General features: G+C 36.0%; 1 pseudogene; it reads left to right on the top strand.

The window, feature by feature from the left end:
- The first annotated feature begins 736 nt into the window (after positions 1 to 736).
- Positions 737 to 5,231, top strand: LOC114535765 (annotated as a pseudogene).
- The last annotated feature ends 4,910 nt before the right edge of the window (positions 5,232 to 10,141 follow it).

The raw sequence follows: 10,141 nt of genomic DNA, 5'->3' as shown, positions 1-10,141 counted from the left end.
AGTTGTCAATAAATTTCACACAACGTACCTTTTCTATCTTGTCTAATTCTGGATAGTATATCAAGTAAGATGGGCTATCTCTGTCGTACCCTATAAATATACCTTTACGGCTCTTCGCATCTATTTTCTTGGTATTCTGCATAAAAGCATAGCATGTCGTGCCGAATACATGCATATTATTCAAATTTGGTTGCTTACCTGTCAACGCCTCAAATGGAGTCTTCTCTAAGCGTTGGTTAAAACATCTGTTTCTTATGTAGGCTGAAGCCATTACGGCGTACGTCCACAACCTTTTCGGTAGTTGTGCCTCTAATAACAAACACCTAGCCATGCTAAAAAGACTTCGCCACGCCCTTTCAGCAGTTCCATTTTGGTGCGGGGAATATCGGGCACTCGTCTCGTGTCTTATTGCCTGCTTTCGTAAGAGAGATTTGAATCCTTGACTCGTAAATTCACCACCATTATCGCTTCGTATTCTTTTAACTTTGCCATAAGGCGCAACATCAGCCAAAAATTTTTCTGTGGCTTCTAAAGTGTCGCTCTTTTTCTTTAAGAAATAGATCATGTTGATACCTGTATAATCATCTATAAAAGACAATGCATATTTAAATCCGTCTTTGGCAACGGGCTCAATTGGTCCGGCCAAGTCACTGTGAACGAAATCCATGCAATGGTGCTTTACGCTTGGCATTTTTGCACGCTAAATTGAACAATTAGAATGTGCCGGGTTTTATTGGAGGCGCGCGACATTTTCTGAAGAGTGGTAATGAATTTTTCGAACGGAGAATTCCTTATATTCGGCTATGTTTTTCCGGAGCGCTTTCTCCGTGAGGTGTTTGGGGGTATAATAGTGTTATAGAGGGTAACAAGAGGTTTATTTTGATATCAATATTGCTATGGTAACGGCAAATGTTTTGCTTCAAGCGAGCTTCTTGTTAGAGGCATTTGGCGCAAATGGCGTCGGGCGGAAATTAAATTTCAAACAACCGCATATTCGGCTTGTATAGCATTCTTTGTGTGAGGTTACTTTTGTACATTTTTGGTATATTTCAAAAGCTAAGGAACCAATCTCAAATCGTATGTTTTTTTTTCTGACAAAAATGAGCTAAGAAACTCAGAATCATGCCTTTTAGAAAGGCATCTCAATACCGCAGATTCAATGTTGGGGAATATATGCGCAACAAAAGACTTGCATGGCAAGCTGTGGAGACGAAACAAAAAAAAGCAAAATGCGTATCCCAGAAGCTTAAACGTTTGGATGATAAGGTAAGAAACGTTTATTTATTTGTATTTATATATTTAACTTGTATATTTCGTGTTTGACTTGCTATTTTTCGTGTATATTATATGGACTTGCGGCTAACCTGATCCACTTAAATTTCCATACCGATAACCGATTTGCTATATTTCTGAGCCAATTTGCATTTTTAATTAAAGCATATTGTATGTTAATGCCTTTGATAAATTTTGTTATATGAATATATGAATATGTTTTCCCTAGTTTGTTAAAAGCTTGTTGAAAACTTGACATTTAATTCCACATTGTAAGATGAACTCTCAAAAACCTAAATTTATGATCTTTAACCCACTGAGCTTCAATGCTACTATTAAATATATGTTTTTTATAACTTAATTAACCCAGATGATTTTATTTGTCAGTTGGGAAGCCCAGCAGTGTAATGGTTCACTAAAAATTTGTCAATATTTAACTCATTAGGCTTTAATGCAGTAAATGCACCCACAGTGTATACCCTGCTATCTAATGCCAGAATGATTGTACTTGTTCCACTGAGAAAGCTCTTTTTCAGCTTAGTGGTTAACTAAAAAATCTTACTTGTGCAACATGTAGTGCAACCATTCGTACTAAACAAATCCCAGATGATTATATTTCTCAGTAACCTTACTCTGTATCTACATAGGAGTTAATTTATAATTAACAGAATCCAACATTTCTGAAAGATTAGACAAATTTGGATTTTAAAAAGGATTTGGGGCAACTTTTTAGTATATGAATATCTGGGCATTTCTTTGTCAACACCAAAGTCTACATAACAATATCTCACAAATATATCAATATGTTTAATAGCTTGTGATTGTAAAATCAAAATATATAAGGATAGCTCAAATAGTGTTATAAATTAATGGTGTTTGACATGTGAATTATACATTGTGATAAAGCTTATAAAATTAAACAAAATTGATGTAGAATTTTCTTTAACAATCAAATTAATAATAGTCTATCATTGGGCGTGAGAGTGGCATTATATATACATATGTCCAGTAATTTGGCAGATGCTGTGGTTGTGTGTTCATAACTAGTTAGGAAATATATGAAATTGATGAATTCCTTAGATTTTGCCTTTGTTCCGTTTTATTTTTTATTATTAAAACTTACAGGCCTTGCATGGTACTGGCTATAAATTGGCACAGGCATGATTGAAACAACATTGTACATCTTTCAGAATTATGCTATGTTTTTTAGTTTAAAACATTTTACTAAACATTTATAACAAGTATCAGTTATGTTCAACTTTATATATGCAGGTAAATAGATTGGTGAATGAAATTGAAGACCTAGATAACATCAGGGCTGAATTAGTTGATGATAAGCAGGAAGAACAGGAAGGAAGCTTTAGTATAGGCGAGAAGGCAGTTACTAGACGTAAGAGCAAACCAACAGGGGAAGGTTGTGTGGAGTCTACAGGTAGAAAGCGGAGGAAAGAAACCATGGTAGCAGCATGTGCAATACACGGGGGTAGTGACGAAAACAGGAAGCCAGGAGTTATTGGAATGTTGGAGACATTAGATAGGAAATGTAAGGAGGAAGATATTGTTGAAGGAATGGAAAAGTGTAGCAAGATCAAGAATAAGGTTTTACCGAAGATATACAAAGAAGATTTAAAGAAGTATGAAAGATCAAATGACAATATGTTGCGGTCAATTGCAGTATATTATAGCAAGGGTATTATGGGTAAAGATAAGTATAGGAGAGTTTATAAGGCTAATTCATATAAGCAGGTAGTAGGTAGTAAGCGGGCTGCGCGTATTAAGGTTGCCAACTGTCCACCCCTCGCCTTGTTCCCTATGACAGGTTAATGCGGTATATAAAATCCATTGATATTGGTGAGTTGTTTAGTGTTCGTGAAAATTTGTGCAATGGTATGGATGAATGTGAGAAAGTCAACGGATGTTACAGGGATATTGAAGATCTTCTTGTAAGACTAGCTAATTTTTATTTGAACAATGGTGAGTATCAAATTGTTAACTTCGGTGAGCCGAATACATTTCATATTGCTCTGGGTGGAGATGGTGCACCTTTTGGAAGAGATGATTCAGCATGTTCATGGTTGGTAAGTTTTCTTAACATTGGACAAGGCGTATTGAGTAGCAACGAAAATTTTCTTCTTTTTGGAGCTAATTGTTCAGAAAACTGTCTACCGGTAAAACGTTTCTTGGGTAAGCTTATGATTGATATTAAACGAATTGAAAGCAAGTCTTACTCTGTTCTAGCTAAAGAAGAAAGCGTTGAAGTCAAGTTTGTATTTTCAGAACTGCCAAACGATATGAAAATGCTTTGTTTTTTAGCTGGGGAGCTTACTAATAGTGCTACGTACTTTTCCACTTTTGCAGATGTAAATCAGGAGTCCATGTCGGTAAACGGAAAAGGAACCTTCGGGCGAAATAAAAACGATACCTGGAAACCGTGGAAATACTCGGAAAGGATCAAACAGGCGAAAAAAGTTTCTGACTTCAAAAAACAACTTGAAAGGAAGAATGTCAAAGCCGCCACCAAACGAACAAATGTGACGACTTTCATTGCTAAGCAGAAAAGCCGCCAAGAATTTGTTCCTTTGGTGGCTGAGCTAATAGACAGAGCTCATGTCGAACCGCTTCATTTAAAAAATAACGCATGTGCCTTAGCTCATCGTTATCTTTTAAATCAAGCGATTGAAATGTCAAAACCTAACTTACCTTCATCTTTTTCTCAGGTTCTACCAGAAACACCATTTTACAAGTTTGTTAATGTTTTAAGATCAAAGTGTAACCTGAATAGGCTGGCGAAACGTATCATACGGTGGTACGACGAAAACGCAAAGCTTGATGGAATGACGTTCAACTATAGATTCACAGGTAAGGACTCTCGCATGTTTTTACACAACTTTATGTTTCTCATTGATGTGCTTGAAAATGGTGTTTCTGGAATAACCTCTAATATACTTCACGTTCATGCTTATCTCTGCCTTTGCTTGCGAAATGCAGTTGCTTTATTTAGTCGGGTAAATATTACTGATGAGCAGGTAAGAGAACTAAAGAAACATTGTGAAAATTTCCATCGTGGTTACTGGCTATATCTGAAAGTGAATCCAACTGTGTGGACTTTAGGTCTTGTTGTTCCTGTTCACACAAAAGAAATGAAGGAACGTTATGGGTTGGGGCTGGGTTTAAACTCAATGGAAGGACGAGAAGCAAAGCATATAGCTATCTCAAAGTACTGTGCAAATACTGCATATAGCCATAGGTGGCAACAGGTTTTCCATCACGAATACATTTCTTTAATTTGGTTGCGTAAACATGGTTATAATAATGTTAATAGTTCTCGTAGTAATAGCACCCTTTCTTATTTCCCCAAGCGAGTGCGCGATAGTGACACTAATTATTGTGATTGTGGTTTACAGAAAGTATTTTCAGATGAGTTGTGTAGGTTTTGCGGTAACGAACTAAGGAACAAGATAAAGGAAAGCTTGGAGAAATGTAAGTCGTTTTTTTAAATACTGTACTGCATGTATACAGTGGAATTCCGTCAATATGACCATTGGTAAGGCCCGGTTCCATTTCAACCATATCGCAGCGAAATGTATCGAATACTCAGAAACAAAGAAATACACGTTTTCAGGGTATTTATGACAACTGTTTCAGAAAAATAAAACATGAAAAAGGGTTTAATAATGACCCTAAAGGCCTAATTTCGAATGGAAATTATACACATGTCAAATTCAACAGCATGTACTGTAATTTCATTAATTTTAATTAGACAATATGTGACATCAAAAGTTGTCGTGCACGCGTTTTCCAGATTTATAGTTTTTGTCACAAAAAAGGAATTGTCGTATAGTCGGGTTCCACTGTATAAGAAATAAAATATATAAGAGGTGATGAAGACGCTAGATTGGTGATTACTTTCATTAATTAAACTAGCGATGGTATCCGGTATAGTAGCGATAATTGCGATGGATTATTTAGCTGATAGCATGAACTTATAATTTCAATTAAAGAAATCTTAAAGCTCCGTTTACACTGTACGCGTGATATTTGTAGGGCACAGATAAAATTCCGGCCGTGCCACTTTTACAAGTACTTGGACTACCTAAATAGATCGTCCAAGCACGGATAAAAATGGTACGGGTACCAGATTTATCCGTGCCGTACCAAATATCGCGCGTAGTGTAAACGGGCTATAATAATACCGCGCGACTATAGTTGAATAGTGTCAGGGGTATTATATTCCCTAAGGGTACTCGAACAGCGTTCTGATTTGTTCTTTTGTTTTATTCTGTCGTTTGTTTCGTGATGTGTCGTTCATTGTTTCGTGTTTCCATAGTGTTGAATGTTGATGCGGTGTTACGCTGCTCGTTTGTGTTACGTTTGTGTCACGTGGTGTTGCGTTTTTCATCTTGTCTGTACGTAACGAAGTAACTGATTAATTTCATGTGGATATTATATCTTGTTGTTTAAAGCTGGGTTACATGCAGTCTGTAATGTAAAGAAAGGCTTTGTTTACATTTTGAATCACTATGTATCTTAAAACATCTTGTTCTGTCCGAATATTTACTAGTATTACCATTTCATTACACTAACTTTTTTAAATGAAAGTTTGTGTTCGAAGAAATTTAAAACATGCGAAATTTGGGCTGCTTTCAACTGTCGCGTTTTGTGCACCTATATGTACACGCAGCAATTTAAATAATTTAAATGATACTTTCAAAAATTTGCGATTGAATAGTTGCATTGCGTTGGACTCTTTTGAAGATTTGTTATGTTTTTCTGGCATAAAATTAATTATATAAAAACTTTGAAGGTTTTAAATATTTATGTGCGTGTATGTACCTGTAAAAACGAGATGGTGGAATCCGCCCTTAGGCTTAGGCAATTTCTGAATCATGGAGCCCCCAAATTTATGAGCAGAACCGCAATGTGCAGAATCCGGTCAATCCGCTGTAACCCCTCTTTAAACTGATTTATAACCTGTCATTGCCATTGGGAACGTTTCTAAATGTGAAGGTTTGTTGACCAAACATGCTAGCGGCATAAATGATTCATTTTCTACTTTGAAATAAGTTCGTTCAGGATAAAATTATAAACATAATGTTTGCACGATAAGCGAACTTTATTGCTTAAGAAAGACGTTCTGTGATAATACCCAGATGATTTTCAATTAAATCTGTGTTCACATGCATGCCATGCCCGGTTTGGCAACCTTTGTCGCGCGTAGTCTGTACGGCCTGCATACTCTGGACGCGATTCGCCATAATGCGACGCGAATTTTTTTATTTTCAGAAACTTAATTCAATTCTTAAAGGACCTTTTGCGATATATGGGCACCAGAGTAGTCAAAATGTACCTTCAATCGGTATTACCAAGAATATTATTGCGTTGTCAAAATTAGCGGTTTTATAGTTATAAAAACTGAATTCGTAAAAATCGCGTCGCGTTGGCCGGATCTCATCCGGTTTGTGTAGGCCTTTAGCCCCACACAGACGATTAATTTTTTTGTCAACCTAGCTCCTTGTCGAGAGTAATTTGCTCGTGTGCACCTTGCAAAGAGCTGAAACTTCTAAGAGAAAACTGCTCGTTTGTGTGGGCCTTTAAAATTTAAGTCAGTATGATTAAGTACGCAATGAACTTAATTCAAATCTGCCTCATGTTTTCCACAGCTGAATGAGTTAACTATCTTACTCTGCAGGAAGCAGTACATGGATTGCCACTGAATTACAATCCATGTACTTAGGCTATAGCCGGTATACATGTTTCAGACATACACGCTTATATTAATAGCGTAAATCACTAAATTTATACGTAATGCTTTTCAACATTTTATAGTCAAAAACAATTTTGATGAAAATGTGTTGTGACGCCGACTCGAATCATGCATGAAATCGAACAATCATTTAGCAGGATTTGCTCTTTTGTGTGAGTACATCAGCAGAATTGATATAAGTTTTAATGATTGAGAGAAATGTTTATCATGATTCATTCTATTTATGGCATGTGTCATACTCCAACTTGATGCTTAAAACAAATACCCTGTCATGATTGTGATATTCTTTCTTATTAATGTCCAATATATGTTATTAATATATTTGACCATATAAACATACACAATTGTGTATATATGAGAAATTTACCTATAAACCAGAAATATTTAGCACTGTTATTAGTTTTGATTATTGTTCTGATTAGTTGCAATGTCTCAAATGTATTTACAATATAACAACACTATATAAGTGGGCTTTAACCAAATAATGTACAAATGTAAAATATACAGTAACATACTAACTGTGTATGTAAGCACACTGGAATATGCTAATACATCTTAATAACAACTCTGAACAATGTCGGCCGCACAACATTGATCAATCATGTTCATATCAATATTGCATCAACCTGATGTTTTTTAAGTGTGTACTTGTTAGTATATTAGTTTGACAAAGTATTGAAATCAGTGCTATCAGTTTTAAATAGTGTTCAGGTTACTTGCAATGTCTTAACCTAAATGTATTTACAATATAAAAACAAATATGAACAGTAACATTTTACATAACTGTGTATGTTAAACACACAGGAATATGCTATGCATATGTTGCATACATCTTGATTATTAGTGTATTAGTTTTGTAATTTTTGCATGAAATATGTATGTTTGATTTCTATTTTTAGAATAGATATATATTAAGACAAAAACTTGTGTTGTAAACCTATACTCATTTGTATAAACTCTTCAAAGCTCCATTCTCTCCACTAGTATTCAAGTATCCACTAGTATCCAAGGGGTAAAAATCTCAGTGCATCCTAGTTATATTTTTCTGAAAAAGTCCTGATGATTTTTCTTTTCAATGTGGAATCTTAGAGGACCATTGCAGCTTAATGATAGACAAAGTCATGCAGTACCATTTAGTTAAAATCAAAAAGAGGACTATAAATACATTTTAAATGTATTGTAACATAAATACATTAAAATGTATTTATTGTTTCTTTTTCTTAAAATGGTGGCAGAAGAAAATTGATTTTTTTATCAAATTGTTGGGGGTGGCTGTGGCAAAAAACCCTAAAATTGTGTTTTGTTCTTGACATTATTTGAGTTGTTTGATTTACTATCTGGCAGCAGTTTGATTTTCTGACTGAAAAAGCAACTGGAAAACTAGTCATTAAAAGGGAAGTTCACATATATTTGTCTGCTGGTTTGCCTTCAAAATATTAGTATGTAAATCTATGATTTTGGAGGCAATATCCAGCTATATAAGGATTATTACTTTGATATAGTTAAAAAGGAATATAGAGCTTTGACCAGGATCGTAACTAGAACGATAATTGGGGGGGTGTTTATTCATATATTCAGTTCTGCCCGACGGATTTCCATTGTGAGCTATTGCACTTACAAAAGAAATCCGTCGGGCTGAACTGAATATATGAATAAACACCACCCCAATTATCGTTCTAGTTACAGCCCTGGCTTTGACATGGTTCTTAACAGTTGTGAAAACTTGGCAATGAAGTGCATTATAAAAGCCAACATCAGATTAAATTAACTAAACTAAGCATATTTCATCAAAGTGCACTGAGAACAATTCAGATTTTCATAATTTTGGTAATATAATTGCCTGAAATGATCAATCATGTTTGCAGTTACATTACCAAAATTTTGCCTAAAATGATTTAAACAATGCTCTGAATTTTCACAACTGTAAGAACGTGCCTATGTTAAAACGTTTTTCATAGATTAAAGAAATGTTAGCATACATGCTGAGGAACTCCATTTACATTCCATTCACCATAATTAAAACCGATGACTAGTTTTCCAGGCCTTTTCTTGTAAATAAAAACAAAGTCTTTCACCTCGGTTATAATAACTGCCGCTGTGTGACCCTTTCGATTGCCAGAAAAACATCTCTTAAAGTAATCGGCAACTTCATCTATCGACAAGCCAGATAGTAAAACAAACAACTCGTTCACAAGACGCATTGATGTTAAAGATATAACATGTGCCTTCTTGTTTTGGCGCTCATAACAAAAAGGTGCCACGAAACCATCCATCCCCCGAACAATTCGACACAACGCCGTGAAAACCTCGTAAGGCATATCCCTCGTAATTTCCCCATAATACGGGTTCCGAATGCTCCTTCTACCACCAACCCGTCGCCGAATCCCATTTAACCACAAACGTGATTCTCGCTGCAAAATAGGGCCGACATTGATGGGAATTGCCAGCAATTTCAGCCCAGATTCTCCATGGCTTGTTGCAAGTTCAAGCATAGCTTGAACTTGCTCAACACATGCCCCAGTGACAGCCTCTGCATTGCTGCACCCACGCTCAACTGCCAAACTCTCAATTGCCTCCTGAACTTTTGTCAAAGAGTTTGACGGCTGTTCAACGGCGTTTTCGTTGAAGATGTCTTGTTTTAACACTTCTTCCAACGAAAATCGCACATTTGAAACAGCCGCCATGTTTACTTAATTAAATATTCTTGGGCGGTACACCACTGACTCAAATGAACGTGGCGCAAACATTTTGGGGGTATACCGCATGCCATATTGATTAGCCCTCTGATCTGGCTCTCGGTTTCTACTCTGACACATTTTGCCTTGAATGCACACTTCACAATCTATCTCTCTGTGGTCTGTGATTTTCATACCTTTGACTACCTGTTCTAACTTCCGTACATCTCCAAAGTTACAATGGCCTAAAATCCTGTGCCACTCATTAATGGAGGTAGCATTGTTACACGAAGAAGAGATACTATTTAAATAGTACAAACTCTCTCTCTCTCTTCTATCTCAAATACCTGACCTTCAGCTGTAGTGTATTTACTTACCTGTTCTCCTAAGGCAACCGATCCTCCTCTACCTATTTCTGCCGAAACTGAAA

This window comes from Dendronephthya gigantea, unplaced genomic scaffold, assembly GCF_004324835.1.
Source record: "Dendronephthya gigantea isolate DGI-Jeju-01 unplaced genomic scaffold, DenGig_1.0 000123F, whole genome shotgun sequence".
In the NCBI taxonomy this organism is placed as follows: Eukaryota; Metazoa; Cnidaria; class Anthozoa; order Malacalcyonacea; family Nephtheidae; genus Dendronephthya; species Dendronephthya gigantea.
Note: the sequence above shows the minus strand (reverse complement) of the source record. Positions and strands in the feature narration are given on the sequence as shown.